Genomic DNA, 23,813 nt, shown 5'->3' on the forward strand with positions numbered 1-23,813 from the left:
AAGGAAAAATTGAAATTCATCGTATTTTGTTTATATACCGAGAAAGAACGCTGAATTAATAGTATTTAAAAGATTTAGTTGGATAAACAAAGCTACTCTATGAGTGGCTTTCATATGTACGTCCGTATTCCGTAATAATAATCATTAAGTAATAAGGTTCTTAGGTATCTTACTTAAAATTTCTTTAGCTACTAAACCGATTGAGTTCTCTATTTTAGATAAGCTTCAGATAGGTCCCGGCATGGTTTCCAAATTTCTCGAATTTCTCCCAAAAAAAATTGTATTACCTCTTGGGGCAAAGCCCCTAGAGGCTAGGGACGAAGCCGCTAGTATGTTTAGAAAAACTACCAAAAAAATGACAATATTGTTGCTGCACTGATTATAAACATAATCACCCTTGTTATTGATGTACACATTGCATTATCGTATTACGGAAAAATTAAATAATTTTGAAAATAATGTCAAAGAAAACATCAAATGTAGCACTAAAAAATAAAAATATATAAATTAGTTTATATTTGTGTGTTTTTCTCAATTAAGATCCCATAAACGGCTAGAACGATTATTCCAAATTTTCAAGATAAGCTAAATACTAGTCTAGGGCAGGTCATCAAAACTAAATTGTGAAACATGAAACTCGATTAATGGTCAGTTCGTTTATCTAGTAGGAAGGAAGGGAAGGGGATGGGGTTAAAGTTTATAATCGTTATTTAGCCCGCTACAAGTATCACTTTATTAGATAGAGTACATGAAAATCTGATGCAATATCCAAGTAGTAATAAATCCATTTTAATAGGCACAATGCAGCATTGGAAATGAATTAGGATTTTTACCGAATTGAAAAACATGAAACGGTGAATTTCAATTATAATAATAAATCAGGGATCTTAAGGGATAAGACAATGGATGATTAATTAATAGGTATACATCCCAAACATGATGATAAAAATATTACTCCTTATTTAGCTTTAAATTATTGGTTGAAAATTTTGGGCACCACCAGTACCCAGCATATACTTTTATCGCATTATTTTAAGAAACATGTCGCATTAATACGTCCTTAATGACGTAACTTTTTTATTACTATATGAAACTTCTGAAACTTTGGGTACCAGTATCTTTTTTGTGCCTATAAACTTGCGGAAATTTAATTAAATTTTGATTGGTTGGTTCATAAACTAGGATTATCAAAACTTTTCAAATAATAATTATTATCTCAAGAAGGGGGAATTGTTTATCATCATTTAATTTGCTATTTATAATCTTCAACAGGTTTAATGCTATAATCATAAATGTTTCCATTTCTTGTAAACAGCTATAAAATACAAGATTATATAGGGTAAATTAAACACGTTTTACACAATGATATATCACCGCTCCCAAGCAGGAATCTAAAGGGATAAGACAATAGCCAATAAATTAATGCAAATCCCCAATAATAATATACAATTTACCCCTTCTGTAGATTAAAACATTTGGACACTCAACTTATTGAACCAACCCACTAAAATTCAATAGACGTCGAGAGAGAAAAAGGGAGATGGAGAAAAAAGGAAAGAAATAAAGAAAAAATCCCCCAAATAATGCATTTTTCTCTCTCTCCGTTGGAATTTTTTGAAATATTTATTGCTAATGGTTTTTTATGTGTTTTTTCACTTTCGCTTATAAATCAGTACCATTGCTTTATTACACTAGTCCCCAAAGTTTTATAATAGCGTTTTCTTATTTGTTAGCTTAACAACTTTGGGGACTTCTATTTAATTTTGTAATCTACATAAAAAGTAATTTTATGTATAATCATTGGGGATATACATCAATTTATAGATTATTGTCTTATCCCTTTAGATCATTTTGCGAATATGAAACCATGCGAAAGCAATTGCACATCTATTTTTGCATTTCTATATATATACGAATTTTAAATTAATGCATCGTATATTTTTGGTGTTTTTGTTTGGTTAATATCCTTATATAAAAGTAACAGGATGTGTGTGTGTATCTGTCTAACCGCTGAACCAAAACGGTTCTCCTTTACATTATAGCTTCACATGTAAAAGAACAATCATAAAATTGTGTCTATTTAGGACAAAATGTAGACCTAAATATCCTTATATAAAAGTAACAGAATGTGTGTGTGTGTGTGTGTCTGTCCAACCGCTGAACCAAAATGGTTTTCCTTAACAGTGTAGGTTATACATACATGTCCAATGAAGTTAAACAATATTAGGTAGATTAAAATATTATTGGTTGAAACGTTTAGACACTAATAATTAAGATAACGTGGTTATAAAACTTTGGGTATCAGTATAATTAACAGTCCAATGTCCCCTCCCTCCCTGATATAGCAAGTAATCAATCAAAAATATTTCTTTTTTTTGTAACAGATTACAAAAATATATTCCCATTCATTTGATATTCATGATTACGACGCCCAATTCTTAAAAATGCCGGACTTTTCATTGTAAGCTTTGTTTTATAGTGCCATTAAAGGCTTGGGGCGAAGCAATAACCCCAGAGAGAGAGGGGACTATGGGCTGTTTATTACACTAGTTCCCAAAGTTTCATAATAGCGTTTTCTTATTCGTTGCCTTAACAACTTTGGGAAATAAGTTAATTTTGATTAGTTGGATCATTAAGTTGAATGTTCAAACGTTTCAACCACTAATTATCAATGTTTTATCCCTTTAGATCCTTGCATAAACCATTTCCCCCCCGTTACTTAATAGCATTTGCAATTACTAAACAATGTTAACAAAAACTAGAAAATATTTTTAAGGATTGGGGCGTTTAGATTTACGTCTGGTCATTAATCACTCTCTTTATATAGAAGTAGTCTAGCATTTCTGTGTTACAGTACAAAATTTTCAGGGATATAAAAGGATAAGACAATGGCCGAAAATTTAATGCACATCTCCAATGATGATACACAAAGTTAACCCTACAATTAGTGGTTGAAATTACAGTTGGACACTCGACTTAATAAACCTACTTATCAAAATTCAAGTTGTTGAGCCAATGAATAAGAAAAGAATATTGTAAAACTTTGGGGACTTTCTGGATGAGATTTACTTTTGGTCATTAATCACTCTCTTGATATATAGTAGTAGTCTAGCATTTATGTGCTACAGTACAAAATTATCAGGGATATAAAGGGATAAGACAATGGCTGAAAAATTAATGCACATCCCCAATGATGATAAACAAAGTTACCCCTTCTGTAGATTACAATTAGTGGTTGAATTACGAATGTATACTCAAATTAATAAACCAACCAATCACTCACAATATCTACGTTTTATATATGAATTTAAAAAAAAGTATCAAATTAAAAGCCTACATATTTATCTCTTAATCTATGAAAATGAGATAAAACTGAGAAATAAGAGGGAAAGTGTTGATAAAGGTTAAGTTCAAATAATGAAGTAACTATTTCTAGTTCTAATCTGAAGATATTTAAAGGCAAATTATCCCTATTCTAAGTTTTTTTTACCCCTAAATCATTGTTTTGTTTGTCTTATGAGATCTCGTTATCATTAAAAAGGTATCAGTACCTATAGTTTTAACCTATTCTATAGTTTAAAGGCTTTTCTTGTCCCCTCCACTACCTATCTATAAATAAAGAGCCCCAAAGGAGCTAGGGGCGAAGCTAATTCATGAACAAAAGTTTGGATATTTAAAGTTTTTATAATATAACTAAAATAACTCTTCTTTAATGTAATTTACAAAAGAACTAAATATCTTAGGAAATATGGGTGGAGTCATTTGTGGAAAACCACACCCTTTCACTCATAAAAAATTAGGACAAGTTTATCTAACCACTGAACCGATATGCAGACTGGCCAGCCAATTTTGAAAATAAAAAACGTACATAACGTACACAAAAAAAATACGTTACGTACATAAAAAAAAGTAAAAAAACGTACAAAAAACGTACATTCCTAATAAAAATAAATTAAATAATTTCCTAGTTATCTATTATCAATACATTTAAGTCTACTAGCGGCTACCTGTAAAGGAAAACCATATCGGACTGATAGACACATGATATCCTATCTATTTAAAAGAACTAACGTCTACGCTCCTAAAGGCCTCTAGGGGCACTTGAGGAGGGGAGAGTTGAATTCAATAACCCAATTTTTTTTATTTTAGATTTAAAAAGAAAAAGTAAAAAACATGGATGACAACATAAATAAGTAGCGAAGCTCAAAGAGTCAAAAGTTATATATAGACATCTGGAAAAAATTAACTTAAAATCAGTGAGCAAGGGGGGGGGAAGTTCTGACACTTTTGCGTAAACAGTGATTATTGGCTTTGTCTTTGGACTGAGAGGATAGGCTATTAGGGATAAAATCATTCTTATATGATGAATTTCCCCCAGATTTAAGATTTTTTGGATAGGCCTTCAGGTTCCGGAGCTCCAGGCCTCCAGGTGGTCTCTGTACAGGTAAAAATTAAAAATAAGATTTTTTTTTTGAACAGTTAGAAGTTAACTTATAAAACAAAATATACTTCTTTTTGATTGTTATTCACATATTTGAAGAAAAAACCTACATATTTTGTCTCATAAGCTGACATCTAACTCTTAAAAAAAAAATTTTTTTTTCATTTTTACCTGTAGAGAGACAACCTGGAGGCCTGGAGCTCCGGAACCTGGAGGCCTATCCAAAAAATCTTAAATCTGGGGGAAATTCATAATATAAGAATGATTTTATCCCTAATAACCTATCCTCTCAGTCCAAAGACAAAGCCTATAATCACCGTTTACGCAAAAGTGTCAGAACTTCCCCCCCCCTTAAAATTCATTTTTGGGGGGAGGAGGTAATTTTTTTCTAAAGTCGATTTCTCTTGGGAGGGTGGATGGTGATACTCTTCCCCAAAATAGTTATAAAACTTCCAAAAACCTATGAGAAGCTTTCCTGTTAAGGAGAACCATATCGGTTCATTGTTACTGTTAGCGAGATCCTTTGGTAAACAAACAGACATCCTGTTATTACGTACAAAGTATATCCTATTATAAGGACCAGCGACTACGCCCTTGGAGGTCTCTAGAGGAACTTGATTAGGGGGGGAGTTGAATCCAAAAACCCAGTTTTTTATTTTACATTTAAAAATAAAAAGTAAAAAACAAGGATGACAACATCCTTAAGTAGCGAAGCTCAAAAGTTATGGATAAAAATCTGGGAAAATAAATAAACTATAGAGTAGTGTCATAAAAAATAAGCATTTAACTTATTTAAATAAATCATTAAACCTTTTTAAAAATATATATTAACAACGTGAAAATCTAGGAATAAATTCAGCCCCCCAACCAATAAGCAAATCTCAATGAAACTTAGTGGAAGTATTAAGAATGAAAACTTATACAATCCCTGAAAATTACAACCGCCTTCAAGAATATGAGTAGAGAAAATCACAAAAACCTATACATCTAGGAATCGATCTAACACTGCAACAAATAGACAAACCTTAAAGAAACTTTTTGAAAATATGTAGAACGTGAATTTATTTATTCCCTGAAAATTTCAGCCGTCTATCTTGAATAGAAGTCGAGAAAACCATGAAAACTTGAAAATCTAGGAATAGATCTAGCACCCCAACCAAAAGGCAAATCTCAATGAAAATATGTAGAATGTGAACTTATTTAATCAAAAAAACAGGAGCCGAGAAAATCACGTTTCTCCGATAGCATAACGGACTGACAAAGTGATTATAGAGTAGCTTTGCTAATAAATTTTTTAGTGAGGGAGGGGGGAGTAGACCACCCCCCTTTTTTTTATTTCAATTTTGAAAAGAAAGAAAAAATAGGGGAAGGGTGGTGATTTTTTTCTAAGAGTGATTTCTCTTGGGAGGGTGGTTGTACCCTCTTCCAGGACCTATGAGAAGCTACCCTGTAAAGGAGAACCATATCAGTTTAGCGGTTAGCGAGAACCTTCGGTACAAATAAACTGACAGACAGACATACATCCTGTTATTACGTACTGAGTATATTCTATTATATAAAGTAGTAAGTTTTTTGTCTGATGCTTAAGATTTTCATTTCTGAACCGATTGATTACTCAATTTCAGGGAAACTTCACACAGTTACCGAGATGGTTTTAGGCTATTTTTCTACCATTTTGAATACAGGTTCTCGAAGGGATATGGAAGGACAGAGAAAATAGCCTACAACCTCACAAAGATCATGTCGGTTCAGCAGTTAGCGAGATTCTTCGCTACAGAAAAAAAAGGATTTATAGGATATACATGAACCTAGTAATAGTGTCTAACTTTTTATCTTTGTGACGTAACAAAAATCCATCTATTTTTTAGGGGTTTCAATTCCCACCTCCCCTCTCATCCTTCGATTTTTTTACGCCACAAAGATAAAAAGTTAGTCACTATTACTAGGTTCGATATACATACAATAAGATATAGGGTTATTTTGTCTAATGCTAAAGATCTCAGAAAATACTAGTCTTTAATACAAAGTAAATCAAACAGATTGGGTTCTAATCTTCAGGGAATATATCTACTGGTCCTGTGGTGGTTTTAGGCTATTTTCTTGGAGTGTGGGAAACCCACCCCTCCAAAAAAAATCAACCACCCCTCAATTTATTTTTGTAAACTAATGCAAATAAGCGGGGTGGGGGAACCCCCACCGCACCCTGGGGCGAAACCTAAATGAAAAAAATCATCACAATCTTTTTTTTCGTTTTTTTTTGGCAAATTTCGAACAAACGATTCTATAAAGGAGGGGAAGAAGCCTCTAGAGGCTAGGGGCGAAGCCGCTAATCATAGTAGTAAGTAAAAAGCTTTAAGTGTCCCTCCCCTCAAGACAATAGATTAAAACCATCACAGGACTATTAGGTATATTCCCTGAAGAGTAGAGCCCAATAGGTTCAGTGGTTACTGAGATCTTAAGCTACTGATAGACAGACGGACAAGGAGACGGACAGACATCATTCTACTTTGTATTATAGATAATATACTATTTTTGTAATACTTTTTGTACAAATACAAATACATATACAAATACTTTTATAGGTACTTATATTTGATTCTTACTCTTTAATAACTGAAAATACAAAAAAATAACACTTTTTAATCCTAAACTGAGCACCATATGATATATATCGGAAAATTTACCTAAGTAGGTATATAAAGAATTTAAAAAAAAAATTATCGTAAAATCTATTAAAGGGGTAGTTGCATGAAGTGCATTTAAACTTGAGTTTAGTCAACTGCATATCTTTTTCTGTTCAATAGTTTCAACTAAATCTATAGAACATATATTTCAAATCCATAAATTTAAACTATAAGTTCTAATAACATATGCATAATTTACCTACATATTTTTGTTCTATGAAAATTTAAGATAATATTGAATTTATTTAATATAATACACCTATAGTTTTTGTTAAAATTTTCATACAAAACATACAAATTACTTTTCTGCTAATATTTGATTCTTATTATTTAAAAAAAAAACGTAAAACGTACAAAAATACAAATTTCAAAATACGTTACGTACACATATCAAAATAACGTCCAGAACGTACACAGATTCGATGCGTAACGTACAAAACGTACAAAACGTACACTCTGGCCAGTCTGGATATGGTTCTCCTTTACAGTGTAGCTTCTCATAGTTCCTGGGAGAAGGTTTATAACAATTTGGGGGGAGGGCATCACCACCCTCCAATGAGAAATAGATGCCTCTAGTGGCATACTTAATTTCATAATACTTAGTTGAATAGACATACAATAAATAACGAGAAAATGCGCTGTTAAAATAACTAGCCCCAACAACCCCTTTTCTTAATTGTCCTTATTTTAAATAACCAAAAATGCACAAAAAAATGTTAAACTTTTACTTTTAGTCCAAAAATGCTTTTGTATTATTTGTAGAAAAAATGTCGTTAAATGAGAGTAAAAGTAGTTTATTGTATTTGATATAATATACGTGGATATATTGACAGGGGAAATTTTGTGGAACTCGTTTATTGGTCAGTTCGTTCGTCCCGTAGAAGGGGAGGGGATGCGGTATCGTTAATTTAGCCAGCTGGAAATATCACTTTATTAGAGTACATGAAAATCTGGTGCAACATCCAAGTAATAATACATTGATTATGGTATTATTAATGTATTTAGAGATGGGTAAATGGAAGAATAACTAATCTTGAATACATACCTAAAAAACAAAGAAAATATTATTAGTAAAAATAATGTCAATCCTATTACGTATAGTATGTTTTTTTTGTCTATAGCTTAAAAATTTAAGAACTAGTAAACCGATTAAATTCTCCATTAAAGGGAAGTTTCTCGCTGGTCATGGGATGGTTTTAGGCTACTTTTCTGCCTTTTCCTAACCCTTCAAATACTAGATGCTAAAATCGCAGTCGCTAGTAGATTATAAATCATTAAACAAGTGCAGAAAAACACCCATTATAGAATAATTACCTAGCTTCTAATACTGAAGTATTTGTTTCAATTTCCTTTCAAAATGTAATTCTCCTCCCCAACTTGTTAAAATTTATTTGATGTGCAACGCTCTGTTTGAAATATATATGTCGTTATGGCACATTAAAAACTTCTTTTTTTTTGTTAAGATAGGAATAAGTAATTTTTAGGAAAATGTAAATACACAACTTAATATTATCCTTTTAAATTTGGGGCAAGCCTTATATTTCACCTTTTTAGTTGTCTCGTGTATGCGTTTGTTAAAATAGTGTTAGCTATAACATCCGCAACACATAACTATCTAACCAGAATTCGCAAAACACTATCTAACTAACTATCTAATTGAAAATTATTGTTACAGCGCAAAAAAAACACCTTCCCCTTCAAAATCATCCCCTCCCTCTATAATAGTATTCGATAAAAGCAAAGCTATTCCAGTATGTCTTCCAAACCGATTAATATCCGCTGCATTGAAACCGGTTCTCAGCCATACTGAAAAATCATGTATGGCATCGTATTTAAGTCGATTTTTTTCACAAGAAAATTAAAATATTTCCTCGGGGTCTAACAAAACTAGTGTTGATCTTATAATTTTTCATTTTAATATCCTCGGAAAGTTTTCTATAATACGATGCGATAAATAACTATGACAATTTGCGGAAACCTATCGCACAAGACTTAGTATGAGTTTCAAATTTTACTAGTCATGCGGTTTTTTATTGCAAAATTTTGTATATTTTTCTGCTTATACATACAAATAATGATTTTTTTAAAAATTATTGTAAAAAAAGTAACAGGATCTTTATCTGTCTGTGTGTGTGTTCCGAAGGATCTCATAAACCGATATGGTTCTCCTTGACAATTTGTATTGCAAAATTTTGTATGTTTGTTTTCTGCTTATGAAGATGTAAATTTAAAAATTATGATTTTTTTACACGGAAGTTTAATTGTAAATATCAAGCTAAGGCAACACCCTAAGACATAAGATTAAAATCCCCAATGATGATACATAAAATTACAACTTGAAACGTACTTAACTTAATGAACTAACCAATCAAAATTCAATAAGTCCCAAAAGTTGTTAAGCCAACGAATAAGAAACAGTTATTATAAAACTTTAGGAACTAGTGTAATAACCAGCAAAATGCCCCCTTACTCCCTATGCTATTAATTTGCAACATATGCAACAATGAAAACGCACCTTTCTATTTTGAAAAATTTATTTTGAAAGAAAACAAATAGCACATGCGATCTTATAATATATGAATTTGTTTTCAAAACTATGTGAAAAATGAATTTGCAATATTATAAGGGATATGTATCTTCAAAGTATTAAGTATAAGTGTGTCTGTCTGTATGTCTAATGCTTAAAATCGCAATAACATCTGGTTTTTAAAGGTTACAGGGTGGTTTTAAGCTATTTTTATGGATACTTATCCCCGTTTTTTAAAGCGGGGCTTTTCTATAATTAGGGTAGGTCCGTCTGTCCGTAACGGTTAGCACTTTTCGTTAATTTAGACATGTTAAAATTGTCCTTTCGATATCAAACTTGGCATGATAATTCCAATTACAGTTAGGTATGAATTTGAAACACACTACTGCAAGCTGACTCAAATTTGCAAACTAATATATTTACGGCGCTTGCTGCGAAAAAATACCGTTCATGTAAAGCAGTCAAACTATGTGATTTACAGGAAGGAAAGGGACATTGGGATGTTTAATTATATACACTAGTACCTAACGTTTTATAATAGCATTTTCTTATTTGTTGGATTAACAAATTTGAGGAATTTTATTGGTTAGTTCATTAAGTATAATGTCCTTGTCCATATTAACAATTAATTGTAATCCACAGAATTTGTGTATCATCATTGGGGATGTACATCAAGTTATCAGCCTTTGTCTTATCCCTTTAGATCCCTGAGAATTTTAATTGTTTATAAGAGAAGCTTAGAATGGATGGGTGGATTAGTTAAGACTTTCAGACAAAGATCGTGCAATCAATGACAGGTTATCTGTAGTTATTCAGGGATCTAAAGGGATAAGACAATGGCCGATGAATCGATGTACACCCCCAATGATAATACACAAATTTTACTTTCTGTAGATTACAGCGAAGCGTTTGGACACTCAACTTAATGCACCAACCAACAAAGGTCCTTAAAGCCAAAAAATAAGAAAACGTTATTATAAAACTTTAGGGGACTAGTGTAATAAACAGCCCAGTGTCCCCTCCCTCCTTGGTAGTCATTATTGGCAGTTTTAAGGCAATACTCAGGAGCTTACAGCGTGTTATTTGCAAAAATGAAATGATTATTTAGATTTATTACTGTGCACATTTCCCCCAGGGAGGGAGGGGACAATGGGAGATAAATTACACTGGTAGCCAACGTTATAAGATCTTCTTCATTGGGTACTTTATTTATATTTGATTGGTTCTCAATTGGAAGGAGTAATTTTGTTTATCAACATTGGGGATGTACATCAATTTATATTCCAATGTCTTATCCCTTTAGATCCCTGAAATTTTCCCCTTCTATCTTTCCAATTTCCTTCCTCTCTTTTTCTCTTTCTCCTTTTCTCTTTTTTCTCTCCCTCTCTCTATTTGGTTTTTGATTAGTTTGAACTATGGATATAGAAAACCTCGATATATTGATTTGTCAATTTAGATTGCTAATATATATGAATCTCATTTATTGGTCAGTTCGTTTATCCAGTATGAGGAGGCGGGGTATCGTTATTTTAGCCAGCTGCAAGTATCATTTTACTAGAGTACATAAAAATCTGGTGCAACATCCAAGTAATAACATATCCATTATTTTTGAACGATGTGAATTCCTGTTTTTACCTAGGCTATCAAATTGCAATCAAAATTTTGACTTAGTCATTTATTAAAATGTGCCAGGGGGAAAGGGAATACACATTTGTCGCAGATTTCCGCAGATATTAAAATGAAAAATTATAAGATTAAAACTAGTTTTATTACCCCCGAGATACCAAAGGCCCGGTCTGACAAAACTGCTTAATTTTAAGAGTTTTATTTTAATATTCGTGGGAAAATGTCTGTAATAAGATGCTATACATTATTTTTGAATTCTAATCCAGCAGATATTAATCGGTTTCAAGGCCATACTGGAAACTGTATTATACATCAATCTTACCTAAATTAATAGGTAGATTTTAGTTATTTGCGGTAAGACATGGATGTAGATTAATTTAAGCTCTTAAAAGCAACTGAGGTGAATTCTTAAAAAACTTTTGCCCCACTAAAATCAGTGAGGCAAACTAAAAATTTAGAGGGGATAATTTTGCCTCACTAAAATTTTATTGGGGCAAAAGTTTTTTTAAGAATTCACCTCTGTTCTTATTAGTTAACAGAAAAAAATACAGCAAAATATACATATCATTTAAACTCATTATTATAGTCTAAAAGAAGAAAAAGGTTGTATTTCTATAATCTAATAATGTGGAACTTTAAAAATTACTTGGATGTATATTGAACAGAAAGTACACTATTTAAAAATAATATTTGTTTTAATTTGTATAATAAGGGGGATTTTTTAATGCAACCATCTCAAAATCATTGCACAAATGGCACTTAGGAGGGGGTGCCAACGAAAAATATAAGCTTGTTAAGAAACTTTGGGTACCAGTGTAATTAATGTCCCAACCCTGGTTTTTTAGAATAATGAATACCTTCCCAAGATGTTTGTGTGTGTATGTATGTATGTGTATGTTTGTGTGTATCTGTGTGTGTGTGTGTATGTGTGTGTGTATGTGTGTGTGTATGTGTGTGTGTATATGTGTGTGTGTGTTTATATAATGTGTGTATATGTGTGTGCTAATAAATATAAAGAATTGTGCAAGTTAGTGCAATAAACTCCAACATTTTATTACTTCTAGTCTCAGACCTTATAAATAATCAGGGAGGGAGGGGACACTCTAAAGTCCCCAAAGTTTTATAATTACATTTGTTAGGTAGCATAACAACTTTTTTGCTTTTTGACTGTTTGGTTTATTAAGTTGATTGTCCAAACTTTTCAACCTCTAATTGTAATCTACAGAAGGGGTAATTTTGTGTATCAATCTTAAGCAAAGTTAAAATGTAATTGTAGAAATCTTAATCTATTTATTTATATATATATTGGCAAAACTGGTATAATCTGACAATTTTTTAGCTTTTAAGTAAATAAAACCCCTCCCCCCCCCTTCCCCCTGGTTCAGTGGTTAGCAAGATAATTTGTGTTCAGCCACAAAAACCAATTTAGCAAGGATTCTGCGAAGGAGTACTTTTTAAAAGCGAAGCTTTTCTATAATTAGGGTCGGTCGGTCGTTACGGACAATTAGCTCATTTCGTTAATTTAGGCATGTTAGGGTTGTCCTGTCGATTCCACACTTTGCATGATGTTTTCTGTAGTAGTTAGGTACAACTTAGAAAGCGTATCAACTCTATAATCGTTACCAGAATGTCCGTACGTCCATTTTAAACATGTTGATTTTTAACTTTTTTGACAACTAATTTTAATGTGAAAAAATATCCGATTGATCTGATTCCTAAAACAACAAAGTACAATGTTATAAGCAAAGTATCCCTGTAATAAAGTCCTAAAAATGTATGTATATCCTTTATTTAGGCAGTTTTAAAGAAGTTTACTTTACCTTTGTTTTGACTTTCATACATTTATTATCTAATTATTCAGTTCTGACACTGTTTAAGTGTTATTGTTCGTTTGTCCTACCGTTTCAGAGCTTCACTTTTATGGATGTTGTCATCATTGTTAAAATATATGTGCTAAAAATAATGTATTACAAAATTGCAACAAAAACGGATATTTAATAGAAAATAAAGCCGCGCCCCTAGCATCTAAGGGGTCTGTTTCGAAGTGGAGCTTTATAAAAATGGAGAACTTAATCGGTTCAGTGGTAATCGAAATGTTATTTTTTTTACCAAGTTAAAGAAGTTATTAAAAATGTACAATATTTTAAAAACAAAAATTTTATCAATTAAAGAAATAATCCGCTTTAGAACTTAAATAATGTATACAGTTATCAATTTTATAGTTAATTAAAAATTGTTACGTCATTAAATGTACTATAGCTATATAGAAAATACATGAAAATCAAATTGAACAAAAGTTAGAAATAAATAGATATTTAATAAGTTATAAAGTAGACTTTTTTCACGTAGATCTAAAGGGATAAGACAGTGGCCGATAAATTAATGTAGATCCCCAATGTTGATACATTTAGGGGCTCAGCCTTCAAAGGGTTATAGAGGGGGAAGGAACATAGCCTAAAACCATCCCGGGACCTCGCTAGAAAAACTCAATTAGTCGTTATTGAGATCTTAAGCTTTAGACAAAAAAATCCTTACTTCTTAGTATATAAGAAATAACTGTCATATAGACAAAAAAATCCTACAAAAATAAATTAGATTTTTTCAGCCTATATAGGTACTTTTTTTACTTGAAGTACAAAAAATACGCAAACAGCTGTAAGAAAAATGCACAAAATGACATTTTTTCACTCGTATTTAATTTAAAAACTATGGATATAGCGATAAATAACAAAAGATTTTTTTGTCAATAAAAAAAACAGACATTTAAATCCTATTATATAAAGTAGCAAGGTTTTATGTCTTTAGCTGAAGATTTCGATAAAACCTAGCCGATTGAGTTCTCCATTTTATGGAAGCCTTTTATAGGTCCTTGGATGGGTTTAAGCTATTTTTCTTTATTTCTTACTCCTTGGAATACAGGACTCCTAACGGGGCCACTAGTATTATATAATTTAACTAGCAAATTCGGAGGAAAAAAATAAGTTTTCTTCTATTATAATATCTCTCCCCCTATCTCTATGACAAAGCCACAAAAATTGGAAAACTCCTCAATATATATTAAATTTAATTGGATCAAATATTTTTTTCTTCTTCGGTCAAAATTATTTTATATGGAATGCATTAAAAGTGTTTGTTAGATCAATTGGACTGTAAATTACACAGGAACGGTACCCAAAGTGTTATAACTACTTTATTAATACAAAGGTTCAAAAACGTTGGGTACTTTTATTGAATTTCGATTCTAAATTCATTTCAACCTATAATTTTAATCAACAGAAGGGGTAACTTTGTTTATCATCATTGGAGATAAACATCAATTTATCATCCATTGTCTTATCCCTTTAGATTCCTGAGCTCTATAATTGTAATTAGTTGTATGGCTTAACAAATGTTTTTTTTTTATTTTCGGATATTGAAAAAACCGAGGAAATAAAATTAAAAATCCGGGGGGAAAAAAAGAATTTAAATCCATTGACCTGACCAAGCCATTGTTGTTGTTTGAGTAAAGTACATTGTTGAGGTATTTTCTCAATGACATTCCTCAATTTTGTAAAGATATCTCCCCCCAAAATAACAGTCCCCAATCTCTCCCATTCCTTTCTCCCCCCCAAACTCTTTCTTTCTATAAAGTTTTCTAGGCCAATAAAAGTTAATAGTCTCACAGAAAGTCTAAATGTGTGTGTGTCGTCTGTCTGTGTGTCTTTCAGGGATAAAGAGAAAAGTAAATAAAAATGTACAGTAGGAAAAATACTTGTTTTAGGATATAAAGGGATAAGACAATGGCCGATAAATTAATGTACATCCCTTATGATGATACACAAAATTACCCTTTCTGTAGCTAACAATAGTGATTGAAACGTTAACTCAAGAATCTCAATCAAATTGAATAAGAGTGTCCAAAGTTGTTAAGCCAACTAATAAGAAATTGTTATTATAAAACTTTGGGGACTAGTGTAATAAACATCCCAATGTCCCCTTCCCCTCCCTGGAAACATGCATATTAGCATCAAAGTTATCCACCAATCATATTTAAAAGGGGATTGGATTAAGGTAATTGATTTTCTCTTGTTGAAAGATTAAACATTCATAACCAATTTATACCTTTTACTTTATTCTAAGTCTGTGTGTGTGTGTGTGTGTATGTATGTGTGTGAGTGTGTAAGTGTGACGTACTAAGATAATTTTATGTCTATAGTCATATCAAACTTTTCAAAATGCAGAAAAGATGAATATTTATTAAATCTATTCAATCTAAAGGGATAAGACAATGGACGATAAATTAATATATATCCCTTTATGATGATAAATAAAGTTACCCCAACCGTAAATCAAAATTATTGGTTAAAAAGTTTGGAACCTTCCAATCATAATTCATTATGAGTACCCCACGTTTTTAGACAACAAATAAAATAAAACTTTGGGTACTAATGTCGATGTAATTAAAGCTGAAAAGCTTAACAGTGGAAGTTCATTTGAATACAATGAAATTAACACAATAATATGTTATACCAAGAAAAGATTATTATCTTAAGGGATAAGACAATGGACAATAAAATGATGTACATCCCCAATGATGATAAACAAAATTACTTCCTTTTATACATTAAAAACTTTAAACACTTTAAGTTAGAAACAACTAATGTAAAATTTTGAAGATTTAAAACTTTGGGTACCAGTATAATTTACAGTCCAATGTCCCCTCCCTCCCTGGCTAAATCTACATGTGAATTTTCTTTGCCCTTTGTAATCTGTACTTAATGAGTTAGGTAATTATATAGACAGAGGGATAGTACAATGGTAGATAAATAAGTATTCAAATCAAAATATAATGGGATAAGACAATGGCCGATAAATTGATGTACATCCTCAATGATGACACATTAAATTACAATTAGTGTATTATAATAGTGATTTTAACGTTTGGACATTTAACTTAATGAACCAACCAATCAAAATTCCTTATTTGTTGTTAATAAAAAAAAACGTTATTATGATTGATCTTGCTAACTGCTGAACCGATATGGTTCTCCTCTTTAGTGAAGCTTCTCATAGGTTTGCAATTGTTTTTGGAGGAGGGTACACCACCCTCCCGATTTTTTAAATTCTTGTTTTTAAAATTGGTTGACCTCCTTTTCCAACCTAAGGGCCTCTAGGGGCGTAGCTGCTAGTTTTTCAACTAGATAATTTTGTTTTCAATTGTCCAATCCCTTAATTATTAAAGTAATTAGTAAGTCACATTTAAATGTAATTTAAAATGGCTTTTCTAGGAATTAAATAATACGCGTCCGTTCGTTTGTCTTTAGAAAATTAACTGGAAATTTTAAGGATATCATGACTGTTTTAATTTATTTTCCAGTATGGCTTCGAAACCGATTAATATCCAATGGATTAGAATGAGTTCTCAGCCAAACTGAAAAATCAGGTATAGCATCTTGTTACAGATAATTTTCCACGAATTAAAATATTATGTCTGTTAATACAATCTAGAGACGTCCAAGTTTTATCGCTGCTGATAATTTTGAATACATACCTATAAGATTAATAACAATATAAGTAAATGATAATAATATTTAACAATTGTAGATACTTATCTAAGTTATTATATAATCTAATATCATTTAGTTTTTGAACAGAGAGAGAGACTATACAATGGGCTGTTTATTACACTAGTCCCCAACGTTTTATTATAAGGTTTCTTATTCGTCGGCTTAACAACTTTGGGGACTTTAGTTGATTTTGATTGGTTGGTTTATTAAGTTGAGTGTTCAAACGTTTCGACCACTAATTTTACTATACAGAAGGGGTAGTTTTGTGATCCACATGGGGATTTACATCAATTTATCGGCCATTGTCTTATCCCTTTAGATCCCTAGATTATATACCATTATTTTCATGCAACATTTTTTTTGATAAATCCAAAATCCTGCAATTGTGCAAGAAAAACCTATGTCTATCCATGTTTGAGAAAAACAACTTTGAAAAAAGTTTAAAATTTGCCGGCATGTAAATTATATGTGCATGTGTGTGTGTGTGTGTGTGTGTGTGTGTGTGTGTGTGTGTGTGTGTGTGTATGTGTATGTAAGTGTACATAATAAGTTTTGCCATAACCTTCCCAAAGTCTATTTGTCCCCCAAAATAAATTAACCCCCATTGCTCCCCCCTTTAGACATTCCATTATCCTTTCAAGCATTGAATTCCATTAAATATTTCAACATTACTGAAATATGTGTGTGTGTGTGTGTGTGTGTGTGATTTTCTAACCAGCTGATTTTAGAACTTATCTAAGATGAGGACATATTTTCCAGAGAAAAAGAGGGGAACAATGGGCTGTTTATTACACTAGTCCCCAAAGAAGTTTTATAATAACGTTCTCTTATTTGTTGGCTTAACAACTTTGGGGACTTTAGTGAATTTTGATTGGTTGATTCATTAAGTTGAGTGTTCAAACGTAGTAACAACTGAACCGATCGGGTTCTCCATTTAGGGAAGCCTAACATAGTAATGGTTTATTAAGACTATTTTTTTTACCTATTCCTCCAAATGCAGTGTCCAAAAATGCTAAGGATGCAGCCATTAGTGTAAAAAAAGAAATAAATGAACTATTTCTTATTGGGTATCTTTATCTATATCTACATCTGGCTATCTATCTATCTATCTATCTATCTATCTATCTATCTATCTATCTATCTATCTATCTATCTATCTATCTATCTATCTATCTATCTATCTATCTATCTATCTATCTATCTATCTATCTATCTATCTATCTATCTATCTATCTATCTATCTATCTATCTATCTATCTATCTATCTATCTATCTATCTATCTATCTATCTATCTATCTATCTATCTATCTATCTATCTATCTATCTATCTATCTATCTATCTATCTATCTATCTATCTATCTATCTATCTATCTATCTATCTATCTATCTATCTATCTATCTATCTATCTATCTATCTATCTATCTATCTATCTATCTATCTATCTATCTATCTATCTATCTATCTATCTTGATGTCTTCTATTATCAGCTAGACAGGTTAAAAGATTTATTTACTTAACAACACACATATATGTTTCAGGGATCTAAAGGGATAAGACAATGGCCGATAATTTGATGTACATCTCCAATAATGACACACATAATTACCCCTTCTGTAGATTACTATTAGTGGTTGAAACGTTTAAACAATCAACTTAATGAATCAACCAATAATATTCACAAAGTCCCAAGAGTTGTTAAACCAACGAATAAGACAACGTTAATATAAAACTTTGGGGACTAGTGTAATAAAAACAGCCCATTGTACTTTCTCTCTCTGCATTGTCTGGATAGTGATTAATTAATGCAAGAAAACTGGTTTTTTGCCAGTCATAAAAAGTTTTTTTTTTATATTCAACAATGACATGTGCCTTTTATATTTTCTTATTGACAACTAGCGGTTGCGCCCCTAACATCTAGGGGCTCTATTCCAAAGGTTAGGTAAGTGCAGTTAATAGCTTAAAACCATACCAACTTGAAACTAAAAATTTAATAGCATTAATCTTCGAGGGACTTATGTGAAGATTCTCTAAATTAAAGAACTCAATCAGTTCAGGAGTTATCACAATCTTAAGCTACAGACAAAAAACCTTACATTTTTATTTAATAGGACTAGCCCCTAGCCTCTAGGAGAGGCCAAATGAAATGAAGAAAATAGCCTAAAACCACTCCAAGACATTTAGATAGCTTCCCTAAAAAGTACAGACAATTAGAACAAGCAATTTCCGAGATCTTAAGCTTCAAACAAACCAACCTTACTACTTTATATTATAGAATTAATGAATTCTTTGATCTTTATATGAGATTAATATTACAACTACTTATGTATTACACAATATATATTTGTTTACATACATTGTTAAGGAGAACCATATCGGTTCAGTGGTTAGGGAGATCCTTCGGTACAGACACACAGACAGACATCCTGTTACTTTTATATAAGGATAATAACGAGAGATTAATATTACTATACTACTTATGTATTACATAATAAATATTTGTTTACATACGTTATTACAGAATGCAATTATTTACAGACAAGACACACACACACACACACACACACACACACACACACACACATACACATACACACACACACACACACACACACAAAATGTAATTAAAAACAGCTGATCGGTATCATTACAAAAATATTTTCTGATAGTGCATTAGTAGGAAAAGTGTTTTGAAAAACAATTTTTTAAATCCCAATTTAAAGCGATTTGGGTCCTACTAAGCAAGAGAGGGGACATAGGGCTGTTTTTACAATAGTCCCCAAAGTTTTATAATAATATTTTCCTATTCGTTTGCTCAAAACTTTGGGGACTATGATTGAATTGAAAATTGGTTGGTTCATTAAATTAAGAGTCCAAATGTTTCAACCATTAATTGTCATCTGCAGACAAGGTAATTTTGTGCATCATTTTAAAAATGAAAGGATATTTTATTGCATATCTTTTTTTTTGGGTTCTAAGTGAAATATCAATTTTCAATTTATAAAAGATCAAATTAAAAGCCGGTTTAAAATTACTAAATTTCTTTAATAACATATGTTAAAATACCTTTTTTCCCCCACCAACCCCCCAAAATTTTTATTAAATTTCGATTTTTACTGCTATCGTAAAGACATATGTCATTTCTTTTAAAGGGAATGTTTAAAAGAAATTTGTAAAGAAACACACAAACAGACATTTTATTACTTAAGTTTGTCCGTTTAGATCTCGCTAACCACTGAACCAATTGAGCTCTCCAGCTTATGAAAGCTTTAAATTCGTTCCAAATGGAATGGTTTAAGGTTATTTTTTCCTTAAATTACGTATTGTGATGGTATTTTTCTTAAATCCATGTCTTGAGACGGATTTAGGCTATTTTATCCTTAATTTCATGTCTTGGGATGGTTTTAGGCTAGTTTACTGACGCTCTCCCCCTAGGGGCGTAGCCGCTTGTTTCCAATAAAAACAAGTTTTAAAGGTTTTGTGATTTTTACAAAATGTTAAAATATAAAATTTGAAACCTAACCCTTTATTTTAATCCTTATCTGTTCTGGCATGTTTATAAAATAAATTTACTGTAAATAAAACAAGCTACAGTAAATAGCAGACAGGAAAGGGGGGCTCTACCTACCCCATTCCCCCCCCCCCCCACCCAGCCATCCCCGCGTGTTTATACCCCCCGATAGACACAAAGCTTTATATTTAATTTATATACGTACATACACAATATTTTGTATTTTACTAACTTTTAACCGGTTAAAACAAACATTTCTCCGCGGATTATAACATAAAAACGTACCTAATAACATTATACATGTAATTTCTTATGTTTTAGGGCTAAATTCACACAAAATCACCCGAATTTTAACCTCTAAAATTCACTTTGAAAACTTAAAACACAGTCGTGTTGTAGATAGAATAGGAGAACTGTGTTCAATATTTCTTCTTAGTTTAGTTCAACTCAGTTTAGAGGGGGGGGGGAGATAGAACAAGGGCGGTACGCGCCATTCATGGGATTTGGGCCTGCCGTTGGCTGGTGTGTGCGTGTGTGTGTTAGGCTAGCTCAGTGTGCGTGTGTGTTTTTATAACACACCCACACAATCTAATGCCGTGGTGCGTGTTTTCCAGACTAGCCCAGTGTGCGTGAGTGTGTTTTTATAACACACCAACACAAACTGGTGCCGTGGTGCGTATTTTTCAGGCTAGCTTAGTGTGCGTGTGTGTGTTTTTATAAACCCACACACACTGAGATAGCCAGTGTGTGTTTGGCCTGAGTAGGTTGGCGGATTTATTATTATTGGTCGCGCCGGGCCGGGACACAATATAAGGGCCATTGCACTAGACACAGTTGGCCATTATTGAATTTATTAAATAATTACATTAAAATAGTAATTTTTGAGCCTTTTTGAGACAAAATAATGTAATAAATTTCTTGACAATAATGTAAGCAAAACTACTTTTTTTTGCTGAAATTAAGATAAAAACGCATCAAATTATGAAAAAGCGATAAAAATGAGAGGTAAAAAGCTCTTATACCATGGAAACGGCAGAGTTGTACTGGCCCGACCTATGTAAATCCGTACCCAACCCGGCATTTAACTTTGTGTTATAGACTTTTACAGATATATAGGCAAAGACTTGCTATAGGCAAAGATTGGCTTTAAATTTTTAAAGCCGTCCAATAAAAAAGAGATTCATCTATGAAATACAATAATAGTTATTAAGCGCATCGTATTATAGACAGCTTTCCGCAGATATTAAAAGATAAACTTTAAGATTTCAATCAGTTTTGTTGACACGAGGGTCCGAAAGCCCAGGGCTAACAAATATGATTTAATTTTACGATTTTTACTTTAATTCTTATGAAAAATTGTCTGTAATACGATGCTATACATGATTTTTCAGTTAGCAGAGAACCGGTTCTAATCCAGTGGATATTAATCGGTTCGAAAGCCATACTGCAAATTTTGTTTTAGAATGGTTTAAGGGTTTAGACTTTCTTAACAAATTTTCTGTGTAAAATAAATTAATATTTCAGTCGACAAACCCCCAGCTCTATAGGAATACAAAAATCCTAAAAAAAACTTATGGCCCCTGCCGGCGGCTAAGAGCTGAATTTGGCCCGGCACGGCTGCCTGCAGCGGTCTGTCAATATTAATCTAATGGATTTATTATTACTTGGAACGTACACCAGATTTTTATGTTCTATAATAAAGTGTACTCTGTAGCGGGCCAAAATAAAGATCTTCCCCGTCCCCTCCCATCCTACTGGATAAACTGCCTGACCAATAAAATCGAGGGGATATTGTAATATAAATTGACGACAATTTTTCTCTTGTCATAATATCCATGTATATTCTACATCCATGTATAATAATGTACATAAAAAGAAATGTAATGGCGCGGCAAGTTTTGCCGGCACACAACCCCACCACTAAGAAACACAGTAGGCTAAAATTGGTCATAATTTTTGCGCATTTATTTTTAAAAATCTAAAAACATTTTCTTTAATGTTTCTTTTTCATTTTTTATATTTTACAATAAATAAAAGTCTTTTTATTCTAAAAATAAGTCTTTGATACTTTTAGAACAAAGGCAGTCTTTGTTCTTTAAAAGGTCTAAAATCTTTTTGTGTTAACTTTTTAAAAGCGAAGTTTATCTACAATTTTTATAACAGTTAGGTTACACTTTTAAGAAAGCGTATCAACTCTATAAACGTTACCAGAAAGTCCGTACGTCCAATTAGAACATGCTTTTTAAAAACAACTTTTTGTGAGTCTGATATAATCATTCTATTAATTTGATTTTTGGAACATTGATTCCTAGGACAACAAAATAAAATATTTTAAGCGAATCATCTCTATAAGCAAGTATTTTGTGACTTAAAATAATTAAGAAGGTGCAATAAAATACAATAAAATGTATCTTAACTACATTATTAGAATTGAGTAATTATTTAAACAAGAATTTTGTCAATTAAATATTTTTCTTATAAAATGATACTAAGAATATTTAATATAAAATAAATTCTAAGAATATTTTTATTTCTTTTGATAATTATATTTAAAATTATTAGGTTATTAAGTAACAATTGAAAATAAAAAGATCTATTTTTTTCCATAGAATTTGTTATTCAATTTAATGAAAAAATATTTTTAAATGCGTATTTTCCTTATATCTACGTCAATAGAATGAAAAACAAAGTTACCCCTTCTGTAGATTACAAATAGTGGTTGAAGCATTTAAACACTTAATTTAATGAACCAACCTATCAAAATTCAATGAAAGTCCCCAAAGTTGTTAAGCCAACGAATAAGAAAATGTTATTATAAAACATTGGGGACTAGTGCAATAAACAGCCTAATGCCCATTCATGATTTCTTATGGATGTTGTCATCCTTGTTTAAAAATATCTATAATACAAAGTAGAATGATGTCTGTCCGTCCGTCCGTCCGTCTGTCTGTCCGTCTGAAGCTTAAGTTCTCGGTAACCACTGAACCGATCAGATTCTACTCTTCAGGGTATATACCTATTGGTCCTGCGGTGGTTTTAAGCTATTTTCTTGGGGGGTGGGACACCCCCAACCCCCCCAAAAAACAAAAAAATCCCCCCATTTTTTTTTTTTTTTTTTTTTTATTTGCTGAAGATTTCCTAGGTCCTTTGTTAAAAAATATTTTTTATTCCAGCATTTATTTTGAATGAAAGAATAGCAACATTCTCTCACTAAAAACAATAAATATTAATTTTTTTTATCACCTCTTGAGGCAAAGCCCCTAGAGGCTAGGGGCGAAGCCGCTAGTAATTCATAAGTTAGAAGACTTAGCAATAGCCTTTGATCTACGTTAATAAACATATAATTACTGAAAAGTTAATTTTTAAAAGATTATCTCGAAAAAAAAAATAATAACATTAAATGGTTTTTAGATAAATAATTGTACAAAATGACGCACGTGCTATCAGGGATCTAAAGGGATAAGACAGCGACGGATAA

At 31.7% G+C, this 23,813-nt stretch overlaps 1 protein-coding gene across 21 annotated transcripts in view; it reads right to left on the reverse strand.

Annotated features, from left to right (window-relative positions):
• osa (trithorax group protein osa) overlaps positions 1–23,813 on the reverse strand; it is a 128,125-nt gene that overhangs the window by 43,813 nt on the left and 60,499 nt on the right. The window contains exon 1 of one of the 21 annotated variants that reach the window (XM_080145730.1): positions 20,621–20,773. The exons of the other annotated variants lie outside the window; for them this stretch is intronic. The gene's annotated coding sequence lies outside the window, so the exon portion shown is untranslated. Of the gene's footprint in view, positions 1–20,620; positions 20,774–23,813 lie in introns of those variants that run through there. 21 annotated transcript variants of the gene reach the window in all.

Source organism: Acartia tonsa, chromosome 13, assembly GCF_053477335.1.
Source record: "Acartia tonsa isolate MP-2025a chromosome 13, ASM5347733v1, whole genome shotgun sequence".
In the NCBI taxonomy this organism is placed as follows: Eukaryota; Metazoa; Arthropoda; class Copepoda; order Calanoida; family Acartiidae; genus Acartia; species Acartia tonsa.